At 42.6% G+C, this 19,246-nt stretch overlaps 1 non-coding gene across 1 annotated transcript; it reads right to left on the bottom strand.

The window, feature by feature from the left end:
• Positions 1–3,071: 3,071 nt before the first annotated feature.
• TRNAE-UUC (transfer RNA glutamic acid (anticodon UUC)) lies at positions 3,072–3,143 on the bottom strand. The gene has a single exon. It is a non-coding gene; the product is annotated as a tRNA-Glu (tRNA).
• Positions 3,144–19,246: the final 16,103 nt, after the last annotated feature.

Genomic DNA, 19,246 nt, shown 5'->3' with positions numbered 1-19,246 from the left:
TTCTATAGGAAGGCTCCTGGCATTTAGAAATACAATTTTTGAACTGTGATAGTCCAACGAGGAGGAAGCAGTGGGCATAAGCAGTGACCACGTGCAACCTGCATCCTGATATCTGAATATTAGTGACTACAAAACGTTGGGGGATGAATGGCCCTCCCTCATACAGCATGAAGCTTCAGCTGGTTTGTTTAGTTACCTGGCTGGACTCCTTTAGACTTCGGTTTGCTGGGAATATTTCATATCTAATTATGCCTGAGAATGTTCCTAGTATATCGCTGGCTGGCTCTGCAGCAATGCACAGAAACAGCGCCCCATAACAGCAATAATAATAATAACAGCAGCTCCCATTACTGATCACTATGCTTAGGACAATTTGTCGGATGACAGTCCTTCCCATTTAGTGCTCTGTCTTCCTTCCTCTCAGGTACATATTCCATTTCTGCCAAGATTTCTATCCAAGACGGCTTTAAGATGCCCACTAACCAGTTTGTCTACCTCTGCACATGCCAAGACCATGAGGGCCGTGTTGGACCCCTGGCTGGAGGCAGATCTGCTTCAGGACAAGGAGGGCTGGGCCTTTGTCCAAGGGTGGTCCAGCTCCAGATACCAGGTCTTCTTCAGATGCCGACTTCTCCTGACCTGCTTCCTCCTGGCCTGACACTCATGGCTGACATCACTTGCTTTTGGATTCAGACATCGAAAGACCCTAGCCTAGGGCCCCTTAGGCCCAGGCACAGGGCCTGGATCTCGTCCATTGTTAAAGCAGGCAGTGTGTGGTCCCTGGAAGACCTGGGCTTTCAGATCCTGCAGAGCTGGGTGTGAGCTGTGGCTCCACTGTGTGCCTGCTGGGGGGTCGGGTGATTCACTGAACTGCTCTGCACTTCAAGTGCTTCATCTGTGAGCAGGGATTTATGGCCTGCTTTGCAAGGGCTTTGGGTGAAGATGAATGTGACATCTGTGTAAAACATGAAGACAGTCCCTGGCACATGGTCAGTGTTCATTGCCCTGACACTGAGGCTCTGCCTGGGCCCTCGTCTGAGTTCCTGCTTCCTTTTCTTGTGGCCCTGGTGTCTCACTTAATTCCTGTCACAGGCGCACTCTGGGCCTATTTTCTGAGCAAGTGCCAGCCCCATCCCACCATTTCTGCCTCCTTCCTCCCCACTTCCGCTCTTCAATTCTAGGTCTGTGGTCTCTCAGACCAGAAGGCCTGGACTCCTGCTGGATGGGGCCCTGTGCCCGGTTGCAGGGAGGATCTGAACACGGTCCTCTGGAGGTCTCTGCACCGAGCTGAGGGCAGTGAATCCCCTGTGGCAGGTCTAGATTGGTAGGCCATCGGGCAACAAGTGCATTTGATCTCGCTACTCAAAGTGTGCTCCGTGGGCCAGCAGCACTCGCATCACCTGGGAGCTGGATGGAAATGCAGAATCCAGGCCACTGAGTCAGAAACTGCATGTTGACAAGAACTCCGGTGATTCACGTGGACATCAGGGCTTGAGCAGCCCTGGATCGTGCCTCCGCGTCACCTCTACAGGAGAACTCGGGTCCTTCTTTCCAGGGTCAGCGCTGGTGTCTGCAGAGCCTCCAAAAGGTGTGTGTTCAAAACATGCATTAAAGTCCAATTTAATTGAATATTCCACGTAGGAGTGTTTTATTCTTCTTTCTAGGTTGTCTAAAGCAAATTTTTGAATCTCTTTCCTGGAGACCCACAGCAAATATAGGCTGTTGCCAGCTTGTTTGAGGTTAACTTGCCTGTCCCCCGCCATGCAGTAGAGTCTCCTGATGATACCTACTCCAGCCCTTTCCTATTCTGGAAACACAATCACACACACACAAACACAGGGATGCACACATACATGGATGCATACATATACACATACATGGACATGCATCAGATACGTACGTGCGCATACACCAGAGGCCATGCCATTTCCCACCCCTGGACCTGTGGTCTCTTCTGCCTGGGATGTCCTTCATGCCCTCTTTTGATTAAGTTTTAGTCACTTTAAGTTTCATTTAAAGTGTCAGCTCAGCCAGGGCCACCACTTTGCTCCCACAAGACCCTACAGAAGATGGCTGTGCGGTGGTGTTTCTACTGTCATCCCATTGCATTACAATGTTTTGTTTGTGGCTTGATGAGGTCCTGGAAACACTGAACCCAGCGAGGGCAAGGGCTGAGTTGTATTTATTCATCTTTGTATCTGCAACACTCAGCACAATGTCAGGCACGTTGCAGATGCCCCGAGAATGCTTATTGAATAAATGAAGTGGAAAAAAGCTGAGCTTGTTCTGGTGGCTTGGTGTTTTCTCCTTTGAAGTTTAATCAGAATGAAATAAAATTACTGCGGACTCCAAGCGTTTGGGGAAAGTTCTGTAAAACCTTGAAACCCAAGTGGAACAAACAGATCAAAGGGAAATTAGATGGCAATTTGTTTAAAAAAAATTTTCTGTGGTGCCATTTTAATTAGAGAACATTCTTCTCATTAAAATTAGGAACTCCCAGGGAAATACTTGGGATGTCCCTCCTCACGTATTTCACCAGCTATTACAGGACCCACTGAGCAGCTCTGTGAGGGAAAGCTCCGAGGATGCAGCAATAAGACACTCAGCACTTACACAGCTCTCTACACTTTCCACAATTAAGCCTTTCACCCCCGCTTGCTCTGTGGAGGAGAAGGCCAGCGTTGTGGACTGGATTTGATGGCTGAAGAGGCTCTGAGCATAAATGACGTGCTCAAGGCCACACAACTGGACCATCACAAGCAGAGCCCAGAGTTTTGCATTCTCTTCCCATGCCAAGCAGTTTTTTCCCCCAGCCTCAGAGTATAATCCCTTTTGACAAATAATGTACATCAAACCCAAAGGCTCTTCATTAAGGAGACTGGATCAGTGTTTCTCAGAATTTGGGATGTCACAGATCAGTCAGATGATTGAAACTAAGTTTAGATTTGCCAACTTTTTACTTTGCTAATTAGGAATGCTAAGAAAATCTATGTTCAGAGTTATGTTATAAAATATTGACATTTTTATTTATTTATTCCTTTATTTTGGCTGTATGGCTTGTGAGATCTTAGTTCCCTGACCAGGGATTGAACCTGGGCCATGGCAGTGAAAATGCAAAGTCCTAACCACTGGACCACCAGGGAATTCCCAATATTGACATTTTTAAAAGAGGAATGATCTCTGAATAAAGCCCAGCTTTTAAAAATTGAATCCATTTAGCTTCATGAAAAACTCACCCCACTGAATTTTTCTCATTTCACAGCAGGCCAATGAAAACCAGCGATAGTTTGGAGTTGAGTTTGGGAGACACAGGCTCTGCCCAACTTTACTTGCTAGATCCACGTATTTTGTTGAAACCCCAAAGCCAAGCCTTTGTAGCAGAAAACAGTGAAAGGTCACCAGCTGGTATTCCACACCGAGGTCAGTCACCTGCTCCTTACACAAGCGGGGCGGAAGGCACAGCTCACTCATGACATGACTTTTCCGGAGTTAGTGTGTTATGTCTCTGCTTTATGCTCCTTAGAAAGAAGATGGAAGACTTGAAGCCTTGATGTGATTTTCCCTAGTAGTTGTCAGTAGGATTAGGCTAAGCAAGTTCCTGCCTGAAGACCTTATCCCGTGGTGTACCCTACTCTTATTTTTGCTTTGTCCACACACGAAAAATAAAGAAGATAACTTAATGTTGAAATGTGAATTTGGGTGCTTATGTGCTAAGGGGAAATTTTAAAAAACAAACATAAACTCTATGAACATTATGAGGAAATTATGGAATAAAAAGTCTAAAAATGATTACCATGATTGGTTGAAGGGGGGGAATTGTGAATAGATTTTTATGTTTTCCAAGTTTTGTTCCTATACTTATATTACTTTTAGAATTCAAAGTAATTTTGTCATTATAAAGAAATGAGAAAATTGAAAAATTACATCTTTCCTGACTTTTAGGGATTGTCAATGAGATATTGTAAAAGCAGGTAGAAGACGAATCAGTGTGCTATGGCAGGTTGTATTTTCCAAAGAGGGCACAATGGCATCTCCCTTCCATCAACCAACTGAGTACATCGAACGATGCAATGTGACTTTTGGGGCTACCCTGTAAAAAGCCACGTACTCTGCTCTGCTCTCTTGGAATGCTGCCCTTGGAATTCAGCTGCCATGCTATGAGGAAGCTCAACGGAGCAGCCCAGGTGGAGAGCCCACATGTGGACGTTCTGGTCAACAGCCCAAGTGAGGATCCAACGGCAACTGCAGGACAGTCAAGTGAAGAAGCCTCCAGATGATTCTTGCTCCAGCCTTTGAGTCTTCCCGGAGGAGGCCTCAGACACCATGGAGAAGAGACAGCTGTCCCTTCTCTGCCCAAGTCAAATCCCTGATCCATAGAATCCTTAATTTGAAGCATAATTAAACGGTCGCTTTATACCATTAAGGTTTGGGGTTTGTTACATAAGGAATATGTGTGTAGCATAATTCTTTTAGCAAAAGTAAGCGATCAAGAGCAAAAACAAAATCCCTGTACATCTACATATACAAAACATCTGTGTATACAAAAGAACTCCTGTACATATATATATATATAAATATATATTTATCTGAAAGTTTTTATTGTGTTAAAAGACACATAAAATTTACCTCTTTAACATGTATAGTTTTATGGCATTAAGTATATTCACATTGCTGTACAACCATCACCACTATCCATCTCTTGATCTTCTTCCTCTTCCCAGATTGAAACTCTGTACCCAGTTAACACTAGCTTCCCACTCTCACCTCCCCTCAGCCCCAGGCAACTACCCTTCTACCCTCTTTCTCTGTGACTTTGACTACCCTAGGTACCTCATATAAGTGGAATCATACAGTATTATGGCTGCCTTAGATCACTTAGCATAATGTCTTATAGGTTCAACCATACTGTAGCATGGGTCAGAATTTTCTTCCTTTTCAAGGCTGAATAATATTCCATTGTACGTATATACCACATTTTGTTTATCCATTCACCCATCAATGGACATTTGGGTTGCTTCCTCTCTTTAGCTATTGTAAATAGTGTTGCTATGAACATGGGTATGCAAACAGCTGTTCAAGTCTCTGTTTCCAATTCTTTGGGGTATATACTCAGAAATGGAATTGTTGGATCATGTGGTAATTCTGTTTAATTTTTTGAGGAAGTATCACACTATTTTCCATAGTGGCTAAACCATCAGTGTATAAAGTTTCCAGTTTCTCTACATCTTCAACAATACTTCTTTTCTATTTTTTTTCTTTTTCTTTTTTTAAAAATAGCTCTCCTAGTGGGTGTGAAGTGGCATCTCATTGTGATATCTTTGATTTGCATTTCCCTAATGGTTAGTGATGTTAAGCATCGTTTAATGTGCTTATTGGTCATTTGTATATCTTTTTTGGAGAAATAGCTATTTAAGTCCTTTGTCTAATTTTTAAATTAGGTTTTTTGTATATATTCTTTTAAATGTATGTATACACACACACCCACACACACACACACACACATATATATATAAACAGGGAGGAGGCAGAGAAAAGCAGCCAATGGCGTGTTACCTCAGACGGTATGTATTGGTGATAGAAGACCAGGAAAAGCGAGTCCTCTTTGCCTTTTATGTCAGGTACTGGAAGGTTTCACTTGTCACCAGCATGTGCCACTAATTGAATAAAGAAAAAAAATTAAAGAAACTACCAATAAAATGTCATTTTGCTTAAGTGTCTCAAAATATCTGATGAGGTTTTTTCAATAGCACAGCCAAGAAAAAAAAATTGTCTTGTGCTGACCCTCCAAGCTTATTTCATTGGTAAGATTTTAATGAGAAGAAAACTTCCCTTCATTGTTCTAGTCGCAGATGCTTGGCCTGCGTTTTCCCACCTCCCTCCACCCTCCTCCCTTCTGGAACAAGCTCAGACCAGGAGAGGAGCCTGTCTCTCTTTAAAGAGACTGTTTGTTTCCATGGTAACTTGCCTTCTTCATCTTCAGAGGTGTAAACTGGGAAATTCTATTAAAGGCTTTATCCAGGCAGTTGCTTTTGAAATGGTGTCTGTTATTAGCTGTTTGCTTCATTCACCTTTGCTGCCCAGTAATCTTTTGAATTTGGTGATTCTAGCAAATGGAGGAAGTAAAATGAAACAATATGAAGCTGATTATAATCGGTCTGACTGGCCCCGCTGTGCACACTCGTCAGGTACTGTCATGGGCTGTCTTATGGAGCACCCTGGGAGTCTGTGATTTTTGTGGCCCAGGCCCACCTCTGCACTGGTCTCTGGCAGCGGAGACCAGCATGCAAGCAGATCTGCGTGGAGAGGCCAGTGAGGTCAGCTGGAGAAGAGAGAGAAACTAGCTCTGTTGTCAAAAATGACTTTGATTGTTAATGGATTTCAAGTCTTCTCTCTGAGATTCTGCTATGTGCACGTGGAGTTCATTATACCCCTGCTGTGAAAGCAACTGTAGTTCAAACAGGTGCAAATAAAGCAAGTAACCAAATTACCCGAGGCTGATGATTTAAGATTTTCCAGAACTTATGCTTGTAAAGCTTCATGTATTGACTGGGAATAGAAGGTGTTGGGGGTTTTATTGACCAGTGTGATTGACAGGCATGAAATCTATATGGTTTTTAATCTCTGGATACTCAAATAAGTGACATTTAAATCAGTTTATAAACATAGAAAATACCTTGAAAGATCTTTTCCTACTCAGGAAATTCAGCTATTTTATTCCTTTTGAAAGCAACTTCATTTGATTAGAGCAAAAAATAACATTCTATTGGTTTTCCTGTTTTTTGTGTTTTTTTTAAAGCTAATTGCTGATTAATAGCTTACCTCCAACTTTTGAACACATTTGCTAGATAAAATATTAATATTTAAAAATATTTAGATTGGGATGATGAAAAAGTTTTGGAGATGGATAGTGGTGAGGTTGTATAATACTGTGAATGGACTTAATGCTACTGAACTGTACACTTAAAAATGGTTACAATGGTAAACTTTATGTATGTTTTACCACAATGAAAATAATATTTAAAATTTTCCAATTGGAAAATATGAAAGTTTCTGCAGTTGCTAAAGAAAAGCCCATTAAGCAAAACATAATTATATGGGAGTCTCAGGTTCCTAGCTTCCCCACACACACTTTTTTGAAGTATAATTTAAAAATTAGGGGCTTCCCTGGTGGTGCAGTGGTTGAGAGTCCGCCTGCCGATGCAGGGGACACGGGTTTGTGCCCCGGTCTGGGAAGATCCCACATGCCGCGGAGCGGCTGGGCCCGTGAGCCATGGCCGCTGAGCCTGCGTGTCTGGAGCCTGTGCTCCGTAATGGGAGAGGCCACAACAGTGAGAGGCCCACGTACCGGGAAAAAAAAAAAATTAAAATCATATAAAAGTTGTAAGGTATACAACTTGATGTTCTGCTATATGTATATATTGTGAAAAGATCATTACAATAAAGCCAGTTAACATATTCATCTCCTTGCACAGTTACTATTTTCTTTCTCCCCTTTACTATTTTTTTTTTTTTGTGGTGAGAACCCTTAAGATCTACCCTCTTAGTGAATTTCAAGTATGCAATACAATATTATTTTTAGTCACCATGCTATACATTACGTCCCCATAACTTAAACATCTTATACCTGAAAGTTTGTATCCTTTGACCAACATCTCCCCATTCCCCTCCCAGCCCACCCCAAGGCCCTGGCAACCACCATCCTACTCTCTGCTCCTATGAGTTTGACTATTTTAGATCCCATATATAAGAAAATATTTGTATTGTAGTATTTGTCTGTGTCTGGCTTATTTTGCTTAGCATAATGTCCTTCGGGTTCATCCATGTTGTTGCAATTGGCAGAATTTCCTTCTTTATTCAAGGCTGAATAATATTCCATCTCTCTCTCTCTCTCTCACACACACACACACACACACACACACATTTATCCATTCATCTATGGGTGGACACTTAGGGTGATTCCATGTTTTGAGTACTGTGAATAATGCTGCCATGAACATGGGTGTGTAAATACCTTTCTGAGATTCAGGCTGCTAGCTTTCTGCGAAGGTTTCCTTTATCTTTAAACTTAGATTCCTGAGAAAATCCCAAATTTCACTCTCTTTCATCATATTCAGTTTTGAGTCATTTTGAATGTTTTTCTTTTCCCAGAAGAGATAATAAAAGTACTATGTTTGGTAGCCCTTATCTCTAGAAACACTGTTTTCTTCGTTCCCAATTCTTGCCCTGGAAGAATTTGCTGTCTCACAAGGGTCATCAAAGAACACAAACCATCCCAGAGTTGTAAGGGATCTCTGAGGTCAATGCGTCTGTGGTCCTACCAGGGCAGGCTTCCCACTCCTGTGTCTTGGGCAGGTGGACATTCAATGTTGGCTTGATTACTTCCAGTGATGAGTGACTCTCGACCTCACAGGCTGCCCATTCCACCCTTGTCAGTCTCACTACACATTCAGTCAACAGTGTGTCCTCACCCTGTGGCGGGCACTGGGGATACCAAAGGGAACAACATGGATGTGGTCCTGCTCTCACAGAGCTTATATTAGAGCATTGTTCTGTGTTTTAGGCTGAAATCTTGTCCCCTTACCTTGGACCCATTTGTTCTGATTACGTCTGCAGAGTCCTAAAGAGTGCACGTCATCATTTAGTGAGTGATTGCCATCGGCAGCCTAGAGGAGGTGAGGATTTGTAGGCATGTAAAGTGTCTCAGATCTTAATGAAGTGAGTTAAGCCAGGGGCAGTCACAACACAATCTTACTCTTGCTGCTTCCTGGGAATGGACTGCAGGGGAACAGGAGCGGAGGAGGGATGCAGGAAGGATGCAACCACAGCAGCTCAAGTGAGGGATGACAGTGACTTGGACTAAGGCTCCCTGGGGCTGTCAATTTGGTCCACATCCCTCCAGGGACACACGGGCGCATCATGACCTGGTCACTTCCTGGTTCCTGGGGCCCGCCTCTCACCCTGCCTCTGCTCCAGCCATAAGGAAGGGCCCTCAGTACTTCTGAGTCCAAAAGGTACCACAATCTCTTCCGCTTCAGGCCTTTGAACATCTTACTCCTGCTTCTGGACCATTTCTCTGTTATATTTGCCTGGCAACCATCAGCATTCAGCTAAGGCATCACTTCTTCCCAGATGCTGTCCAGTTCCCAGGTTACCCACAGGGCCCCCCTTTGGAGCTCCCTCTAGCACCCTGACCTCATACCATGATGGCTCACATCACAACAGGTGGTCCTTGCTCGTTGTACCACTTTTTTTTCCATTAACTTGCGATCCCCTTGAGGCAGGCACGCCTTTGTCCTGGTGTCCCCAGTGCCATGCCTGGGGGTGGATGCAGGAATGCTCTCAAGAGCCATGAGTCAGGACTCTAGGTGGCTCTCCTCGAGCTTTCCCTAGAGTTCTCAGTTAACATTTCTCTTTTTCCTGAAGATGTTCATTCCCACCCGCCCACAGATACTGTCCCTTGTCTTCACTTTTCAGAATCTCCATCCTTATCAAATACTAATCACATTTCAGTGCTCCAGACTTCTCGATGGTGAACAAGCCTCTCACCATTGCTTTTGTTCAGAAAGAGCACAAAATGGAAAATGTTGACATACTTTTCTAGGATAGTTTCCTTCTTTTTTTTTTTTTTGCAGTACGCGGGCCTCTCACTGCTGTGGCCTCTCCCATTGCGGAGCACAGGCTCCGGACGTGCAGGCTCAGCGGCCATGGCTCACGGGCCCAGCCGCTCCGCGGCATGTGGGATCTTCCCGGACCGGGGCACGAACCCGTGTCCCCTGCATCGGCAGGCGGACTCTCAACCACTGCGCCACCAGGGAAGCCCTCCTTCCTTTTTAAATGACATTTCTAGTTCTTTAATCAGAAATTATCAGTTTAGAACTGATTTTAATAACAACATCATAGTTCTAATGGGCATCTAATGCTCCCATTGCAAGTGCTTGTCTAGTTTTTACTCTCTTGAGGATCTGATTTTTAAAATATATTCATTTCATTGTTACTCGGGACCTTATATCTTTTTTCAAAACATTGGCCTTTGTCTCCCTGAGTGATGTTCAGACTTCAGCATTATGTTAAGAGCCCAAGCTGCCTGCCACTGAACCCCACCTTGGCCACGCCCTAGCTGGGTCACCTCAGGCAAAAGATTCCACCTCTCCGGGCCTTCTGTCCTCCTCGGGTGTGAACTGGGGATAACAGTGCCTACCTCAGAAAGTTCGTGAACACTGAGCAGGTTACTACTTGTAACACACTCAGGACGGTGGCTGGCATTTGCAGTGGCAACAAATACCTTCCGAAGAAGGGGAAAGAGAACAGGAGGAGCTGTGTGTGCTGGTGCAGCCGGGACCTCCCCTCCGCACAGGGCCACGGGCAGAATAAGGACAGGCCAGCCGACGTCCGACACGGGAAAACGGTGCTCCACATGGGGAGTGGGCTCTGGCAACACACCTGAGAGCGGAACCTATCTTTCTGAGCCACAGTAGCTTCAGGAACTCTGATCTGATTGTCCTGGTGCTTCCCCATTGATTGAACAGATAAAAATAGTTTCTTGAAGGCCTAGGCTGTTTTGAAAATATCATCACCCACTGAATAAAAGAAAAAAAAAAAAAAGAACATTCCCTGACATTATAGCTTTAACTTAATTTTCATAGCAGTTAAAAACTTAATTTAAAAGTTAATTAAAAACAATTGCTATGAAAAAGCTAAAATTTGGGACAGTCTGGGACAGTATCAGGAATACTTAGAAATGGAAAATACTTCTTGTGGATGATTTTTTCTTCAGCTAAGAAAAACTGACATGATTGAGCCATTGCTACTTTTTGCCTCTATTAACTTTCTAATTAACCTTTATTGGTATTTATATTGGTATTTTTATATACTTTATCTACATTGGTATAATATATTATAAAGCGCATTTATGCCCTGCTTGCCTCAAAATGTAGAAGCAGTCCATAATCTCACTGTAGTGGGTAATAGGATGAGGGACTAAATGTAGACTAGCAACCATATCAGGGATGCAGATGGCTCAGACACCATCTACTCGACACCTGTGATTCTACTCAGGGGGCAGGACATGGGGCTAGACATCTTGTTGGGGTTTGGGAGAGGAAAGGTCAGCAAATTCAGCTGAAGGTCAGGAAGGCAGTTCAGGCAGGCAGGTGGAGCCTGGTGTACAGAGAGCAGGGTGCCCAATAGAAGGTAAGGCAAGTAGCTGATCTTGGAAAGTTCCAGCAAGAGATGACAGGGTGTCATGAGCTCCAGAACAGGGCATCTGGGAACAGACCACATTGGGATGTCAGATAAGCAGGAACCGGTCAGCCCAAGAAGCTTGGGTCAGCTGCTAACAGGGTCCAGATTCCACGGCGTGGGTTTGTGGGATTAGCGTCTGCAATGGCCAAGATCAAGGCAGGAATCCAGTGCTAAGGGGAAGCTGTCCTCCTACTAGGGCACAAGCTCAGAGCCCTATAAGCAGTAAGGGGGCCCTGATGTTGAGTCCCTGAATGGCCCACACTCCCCGTCTGTGGACAGGACTGAGCCGAGCCACATGGAGGAGCATGGCTGAACGTGGTGGTACGAAAAAGGTGGTACGAAAAGGCATCGTTTAGGCAAGCTTTCAACTGCAAGTGGCTGAAAATTTGAGCTGCTGTGGCTTATTGCATAGGGACATTTATTGCTTCTGTCTGGAGAGTGTGATCTCAGGGTTGGTGGGGCAACCCATCAAGGTCATTCCCATCCTCAGCTCCATCATCCTGACATGTGGGCTCTCTGTCACCACTGTCATATGACAGTGTCTATGTATTAGGTCCTCACACTGGGTCCTATGCGGGAAGGAGACATGGGAGCAAAAGGCTTCTTTCTTCCAAGCCTCTGCTGTCTGGAAAGAGAAGGCCTTTTCAAAAGCCTCTTAGCAGTCTTCTCCTTCAACTGCCCATTGGCCTTATATAGGTCACTCAGCCACTCCAAGCAGTAACAAGAGCTTGAAATGCAAATCTTATGTTTCCCGCTTCTATAGAAGGAAGCAGGCAAGGGAGAAGCATGGTGGAGACAGTGGTTGCTGGAAATCTTTTTTACATAATTTTTTTTACATAAATCTTTTCCCCCCCTTTCCCCTTAATTTGAGCAGCACCCTAGAAAACCTTTCCCTCTTCCTTGTCAGAAGTACCTTAATTGCTTTGGCTCCTTTAGGAAAAAATGGTATGGATGGTCTCATAAGTTTACAGCTCACTCCTCTCTCTGAGACTGGCCAATCCTGACTCTTCAGGGTCAGATGTTTTGTGTATGAGCCCCCAGAATGCGTGGCCCACGGTGAGGTGGGGCACCAACGTCTGGACAAGGGGCAGCCCAAGAATACTACCTTACGCTCTCTGTCTTTGAAAACTGCCAAGCCTTCCTAGGCAAAGGAGAGTCAATTTCAGGCAGTTGAGTTCTTAGGCCTCCTCCCTCCCTTTATCCCAATCCACGTCCTTAGAAAAAGCCCAAGGATATAATGAAAAAAGTACGTAACATAAGGCAGGAAGAATTTCCTTACACGCTAAGAGTGGGGACCCTTGAATGCTGAAAAGATTAGTTCTTCTAGCTTAAAATGGTCCAGAAAACAGTTGAGCAAGAAGGACATTTTAGGGTCCTTTGATCTGGAGGTACCCGGTCTTCTGGGGATGCAGAGATTATAGAACAGGGTGCACCCTGGGGAGAAATATATGGATCATTGGGCGCTTTCAAACACATAATGGACCAAAAAGTTTACCTCGCTGTGTTCTTTCTTTCTGAAGGTGTTGGATGATATACTTCAGCAAAATGAGGGAGTAAATCATGAAACAGACAGACATGAAGTCCAGGAAACAGGGATCCAGCCCAAGAAAGCAGCGAAGGGGGTGCTCACAGGATGACAGCTCAGCACCGGCCTGGAAAGCACCAAGCCTCTGCAGCAGCTGGAGGAGCTGAACTGCGCAGGGAGAATGCTGGCTCCACAGGGGAACAGGATCTGCAACTGTTAGAGAATATGAAAAATTATTGATGGGTGTGGGTGATACATCTGTTTGAAGCATTTATTTGAAAAGGTGATAAATCTATAGGCAAATGAAAAAAGTACTAAGAGAAACATGTTTTTTAGAGACAGGCAATGTAAGTACAGTCATAGTTTACTTGGCTCAGCAGTGAACACTAGTTACATAGTCATGATAATGTAATTTTGGCTGATTTAATCCAAAATTGTGATCTGCTGTGTTGGGATAAAAGAGTAGGGGAAACCGAGAGCTGTGTGTGTAACGCAGCTAAATCTTCTGCAACCATAATACAAAGTCAGAATTTTGGTATGCAAATTTGATAAATCAAGAAATAGAAGTTATTATAACATTATTTACAAATATGGGACAAATATTTAGGATGGGTTGAGAGCAGGGGGTGGGGCACCAGCTGTTCATTTTGTAGAAGATAAATTTGATTTGGGGCTATGTGCACGTTTTACCTTAAAAAATTAAAACTCATCTTTAAAAATGCATTTTAAAAGTCAGGCAAATTGTTGATTTACTTGCTGAGGTGTGTTCTGCTTCTTTGCTCTGAGAATTCCTGCCTCTGACCTATGGCCAGGCCGCTGTGGAGGTGCTCTCCAATCATGACCCTTAATGAGCCCACCCAGCAGGCAGAAGTAGAGGAGGTGTCAGCATTTCAGGGTTGGTTTTGCCCTCTTGTTAAGCAGAGCTAAGTTCTGAGGAGTTTTTTTTTTTTAAGAGTGTTAATTAAGCTCAAATTGGGAGTGAAGGGGGAAAGGTTGGGAGAAGAGATGAAAACCCTGTTCCTGGTTACAGCATCCTTGTCATACATTACTGCTTACATAGCAGTGAGCCACTCCACTCAGCTACCACGGGGGAAATTACCATATGTAAATACGATACTTGGATTACAAAAGGTCCTTGAATACTCCAAGTTATTAGTGTTCAACTTAATCTTTAGGGATTAGTATTTATGCCAAGTTAATAACTGAAAGGATATTCCGTAAATGACTCATTTAGTCATAGTGTACATTTATGGTTTTACACAAATAATCACTACAATTTATGGTGATTAAAGTATTAAGTTCAATTTCCACTTATGTTTGGAGGCAGCTTTTTCTGTCAGCGTCCCTCAGGTTTAATACAGCAAGACTTAAAATGGGTCACATGTTGTATCTGGGAATGCTACCGTGCCATTTTACTGAGAGAGACTCTTCGCATTGTGCTGAGCTTGCAAACGCGTCTCTGGAGCAGAGCAGCGGCAATTTGCCCCCAATCCAGGGCTCTCCCTACAGTCCTAGGGGTCTTCCATGGGGAGCTGGACTTTTACTTTTGTTCCCAGAACGTTCACTGATTCCTAAATCCAGGTAACATTTTCTAAAGGACTATGAAGAATTTATGGTAACACTGGTGTTATTGTAAACCAGAGGATTTAGAATCTTTTCTGAAAGAAGGAATCCACAAATAAACATTCAGTTCTATTTTCCCCAACATTTTGAATCATTCTTCTCTCATCAACACCTGGGGTATAATGTGACAGAAGATATGAATCAGCCCTAGCAGAGAATGGGGAAGGTAATATTAAATACTGAGATTACAGGCATTTAGAATTGGATTTAGGCCATTCCCGTGTTTACCAGTGATGAAACTTGGGGCCCAGCCTCCCAGTTCTCCCAACAGCAAGGTGGCGTCCAGCCAGGACCAGAGCCAGTCTGCCTCCCAGGTCTTTGCCAGCTCTCACACAGCCAGCTACAACCCTCCCGTTTTCAGGCTCCAAGGCAAAGCTCATTTGATGACTGCGGCGTCTTCCCTGCATCGAGGAGCGATTTGATGAATGCTGATGTAAGACAAAGCAGAAATGTACCTATTACCACTACATCTATAGCTGGCATGCCTACCTTGGAATTACGAATAATATAAACTGGAGACGGTTATGTCAGTAAATAGTTTGACCTTGTCCCAATTACTTCAGCTCTTTTCTTTTTCCTCCTTTTCTTTACACTAAAAAAAAAAAACAAAAAAAACCCACTTAAAATATAGATGGCTATTCACCAAGGAAAAGTTAAAGCAGCATATCCATGTGTTCTTGAAGTCAGTTTGTAGAGGACAGTCCTGTGGGATGAAATATCATGTTTTAATGGATAATAAAATGTCTCATTCCTAACAGCCAGCAGAATAAGAGCTCTTGGGACAAAGGTGGTACAGGAAATCTTTAAGTAACAAATATTTAAGTCCCATTTGGCTATTTTTAAGTGTAAAATAAGATCTTTTTTCCCCACAGAGCCAAAGCACTGTGTCTGGGGCACACGTGTCTGTCCCTTGTTAGTGGATGTGCCTCATGCTCTTGCATGGAACCGTCTGCTGAGACCTGATCACATCGTCGACCAACCACCTCCACATGTGTCACTGTGACAGGCTCTTATTTAAGGGGAATGGCAGGTTGTTCGGATCCTAAACGAAGTTGCAAGGAACAATGCTTAAACATTTCAGGCAGCAAAAAAACTGGCTTGGGTACTCCCTTGTTTGGGCAAGGAAGGAAATTAAATGCAGATTTCCTGCACTTTTTGATTTACAGACCTGACCAAAGACGACCAGCATTCCCCGCTTGCGCACGGTTTTGCTTTCTGTGGTTTTAGTTACCAGAAGTCAACCACAGTCCCAAATATTAAATAGGAAATTTCAGAAACGAACAATTCCTAAGTTTTAAACTTCGAGCCATTCTGAGTAGTGTGATGAAATTTTGTGCTGTCCTGCCGGGGATTTGAGTCACCTATCCTTCCAGTGTACCCTCTGTGACGTTAGTCACTTAATAGCCATTTCCTTTGTAGGACTGACTGCTGCAGTGTCTCAGTACTTGTGCCCAAGTGACCCTTATTTTACTTAACGATGGCCCCAAAGTGCAAGAGTAGCGATGCTGGCAATTCGGATATGCCAAAGAGAAGCCATAAATTGCTTCCTCTAAGTGATAAGGGTGAAAGTTTCTGACTTAATAAGGAAAAAAAAAATCATACGCTAAGGTTGCTAAGATCTATGGTAGGAACAAATCTTCTATCTGTGAAATTATAAAGAAAGAAAAAGAAATTTGTGCTAGCATGATAAGTGCATAGTTAAGATGGAAAAGCATCAAATTTGTAAAATAAGGTATTTTGAGAGAGAGACCATGTTCACTTAACTTTTATTACAGTATGTTGTTATAATTGTTCTATATTATTATTAGTTATTGTTGTTAATATCCTACTGTACATAATTTATAAGTTAAATTTTGTGACAGGTATGTATGTATAAGAAAAAAAGGGTGCAGTAGTATCTGCAGTTTCAGGCATCCACTGGGCGTCTTGGAACGCATCCCCTGCGGATAAGGGGGGACTGTTGCACATGATTTCTGTTGATTTTAAGAAAGTCACTTAAGTTAGTATCATGTAGTTTTAACTGTGATAGTTGGCATGGCTAATACTGGAAAAAAACAGACTCATCTGACGCCTTGTAAATGTGAGAATACGCTGAAGTAGCTTCAAAACTGAGGTATCTCTCTAGTTTTCTCTGTTCTTTTGTCATGTATATTTACATGACATTAGATGTATATTTAGTTAAGTATCTTTGTAGGAAACTGATTAAAAGTCAGAAGGGTTCTAGAGTGTCTGAGGAAGAAGTATCACCATTTTTCCTTCAACCACAGAAAAAGTTGCACACATTTTCAGGTTTCTTTAGTCTCTAATTTGAATTTAGTAAATGTATCAATCAGTGACTAATACCGTCATTCCTGTAATAACTAAAGAAGAGGCGGGTATCCACAAAGAGACACAAGCAATAAGGCTGAAAGGTAATTTCATTTTGTGAATTACTTTTGCTTTTCAGAAGATAAATATTCAGCATTTGCTCAATAATTTCTGGTGCTTTCAAAGCAATTATCCTGCTGCCATATGGCATTTGTAAGATATCACTAACCATTAAATTACAGAATAAAGAATGCATTTCACTACCTGGAAATGTAAAAGTACCATGAAACTCAGATAAAGTTAAATAACCATTTGTTTCTCAGAACAGTTTCACTGAAACAACTGACATGACGGGCAGGTCATTTAAACAGTAGTTTTAAGTTTTAGTGGGACCTTGTGACAGGGGCCTAAGATACACTGAGAGCAGTGATTAGTCACTGATGGAAAAGGAGTACAGGTCCTGGTGGTAAGCAGTACACACTCTGCCAATGCACTCTTACTTACTACTATGGGCACCACTATACCAGGTAGGACCACTGGTAGAAAACTGAATGAGATACCATGTCAAATACTTTTTAAAGAAGATTGTTTTCATTGGTATTTAAAATATTTTTCTGCGTATTGTTTTGTGGTATAATCAACCTAATCTTTCCTTTTTTTAGCAAGCAAAAAGCAGCTACAACCTAAAAAAAAAAAAGGAGAAAACTTTAAAAAAATTACATTTATGAAGCATATTTGCTGAAAACCACCAAGTACTTATTAATGTTGCCATGTCCATTCACATTTCTAACACCTGAAGCAATACATATACAAATATACTTACTTTAAAAAACAAATGCAAGGGATTTTGTGAGTGAAGTATTAAGGTTCTGTAAGAACATAAAAATAAAGTGATCTTAAATGTTTCAGAAGATGGTAACACTGCACAATCAAGCAGGTCATACTGGACATACCTACAGCCCTCTAAAACCTACATTTGCCCTCAAAAACTGATACTGAAAGGTTTTCAAGCATCACTAAAAATGGTCTAATTAAAAATTCCTGGGACTTCCCTAGCGGTCCCGTGGTTAAAACTTCACCTTCCAATGCAGGGGGTGCGGGTTCGATCCCCGCTCAGGGAGCTAAGATCCTTCATGCCTCGTGGCCAAGAAACCAAGAACATAAAACAGAATCAATATTATAACAAATTCAATGAAGACTTTAAAAATGGTCCACATCAAAAAATTCTTAAAAAAAAAATCCTCTCAAAGGAGTTAACTCTTCGAGAGGAGAAAAAAGCTTAAAAAAAGTACATATTGTATCATTTATGTAAAATTCTAGAAAATGAGAACTATTTTATACGGTTAGGGAACAGACCAGTGTCTGGCGCTTGGAGTGAAGGAAGGGATAGACAGCAAGAGATGAGAGAACTTCTGGAGGTGATGGAGATGATCAGGATGTTGGCTGCTGGGTGGTTTTTTTTACAAGTGTATATACAATATGTCTAACTCAATAAATTGCACGCTTTAGATGAATGCAGTTTACCGTATAAAAATTACACCCCAATTATTCTTTAATAAGACCCCCACACCCACAAAAGGGGCAAAAAACAAACCAAAAACAAACCAAAAACAAAAAAACCTGGGCTAAGTCTCACTTTCCTATAGAGTGGAGAACGAGTCTAAAGACCAAGCCTCACAGCCCCACGACCTGTATTTCCATTTGCAGCGCATCCTTCAGGTGTGTGGGTGCAGGGTGGGGCGGAAGACTGGAGATAATCCCACCCATCCAATAAGTGAGTGAAAGAGCTGAAGCACCTTGGGACTTAGTGAGCATTTTAAGTTACAGCACAGCCAAGTGGCTTAAAACACAGACTTGGCTTTAAAAGACAAATATGGGTCTCAATGTTGGGTTTAAAAGTGGTCACAAAGTCCCTGTGCCTGCAAGTTTAAAGTTACCTCACGTTCCCCTTCCTTTGTTTGCCATTCCATTTTCCTTCATGTGGGCTGATAGTGGCTGCTGAGTCTCCAGGCATGTAATTCTGCTGAAACCAGATGATGATAGAAAAGCAGACTCAGGCACAAGTCTTAACCTTCAGAAGCCTATTTTCCCACCTGTGAAATGGGAACACCATTTAACTACCATGTGACTGAAATGGACATGTCACTTGGCATTAGCCACAGCAGCTTGGCTTATCACAGGTGCCCAATAAATATTTGTTGAGGAATGAGTGAATAAGCAGGTATATTTACTAAAGTGAAGGCAGAGTTTATAAGAATGTGTGTGTGCACAGATGTGTAGGTTAGAGGGCTAGTAGGTTGATAAAGAAATGAAATACTTAATGTAATTTAGATAGACTACAAGAAATCAGGTTTCTAATGAGCAGAAGTGTAGTGATGTACACCGTGTTATACTTCATACAAATCAGGATTCATTGAAACTGTGAAGAGAATCCATTTAACCAAAAATTAGAATTGGGGGAAATGATGTATTAACTGGCCAATCACCCAGCCTCTCAAAAATCATGATTATGTTACAACAGCATTGAGTATTAGGATTACTGACTTTTCA

Source organism: Pseudorca crassidens, chromosome 13 (assembly GCF_039906515.1).
Source record: "Pseudorca crassidens isolate mPseCra1 chromosome 13, mPseCra1.hap1, whole genome shotgun sequence".
Lineage (NCBI taxonomy): Eukaryota > Metazoa > Chordata > Mammalia > Artiodactyla > Delphinidae > Pseudorca > Pseudorca crassidens.
This window is presented reverse-complemented; position numbering and strand designations above follow the sequence as displayed.